The 491-nt window shown below is 37.5% G+C and overlaps 1 protein-coding gene across 1 annotated transcript in view; it reads left to right on the top strand.

The window, feature by feature from the left end:
• The window catches only part of LOC107039848 (zinc finger protein 16), a 5,989-nt gene that overhangs the window by 3,176 nt on the left and 2,322 nt on the right, over window positions 1-491 (top strand). The window lies entirely within an intron of this gene.

The following is a 491-nucleotide window of genomic DNA, read 5'->3' on the forward strand; positions in this document are numbered from 1 at the left end:
CGTGTGTTTCACGCAGTTGCATTTTTATACACCTGTGTTTCACGCAGTTGTATTTTTATACACATGTGTGTTTCATGCAGTTGTATTTTTATACACCTGTGTGTTTCACGCAGTTGCATTTTTATACGCCTGTGTGTTTCACGCAGTTGTATTTTTATACACCTGTGTGTTTCACGCAGTTGCATTTTTATACGCCTGTGTGTTTCACGCAGTTGAAGTTTTATACTACTGTGTGTTTCACGCAGTTGTATTTTTATGCACCTGTGTGTTTCACGCAGTTGCATTTTTATGCACCTGTGTGTTTCACGCAGTTGCATTTTTATACACCGGTGTGTTTCATGCAGTTTTATTTTTATACACATGTGTATTTCACGCAGTTGTATTTCTATACACCTGTGTGTTTCACGCAGTTGTATTTTTATACACATGTGTGTTTCACGCAGTTGCATTTTTATAAGCTTTTGTGTTTCACGCAGTTGCATTTTCATACG

The sequence above is a fragment of the Diachasma alloeum genome, unplaced genomic scaffold (genome assembly GCF_001412515.2).
Source record: "Diachasma alloeum isolate Michigan unplaced genomic scaffold, Dall2.0 Dall_scaffold_00308, whole genome shotgun sequence".
Lineage (NCBI taxonomy): Eukaryota > Metazoa > Arthropoda > Insecta > Hymenoptera > Braconidae > Diachasma > Diachasma alloeum.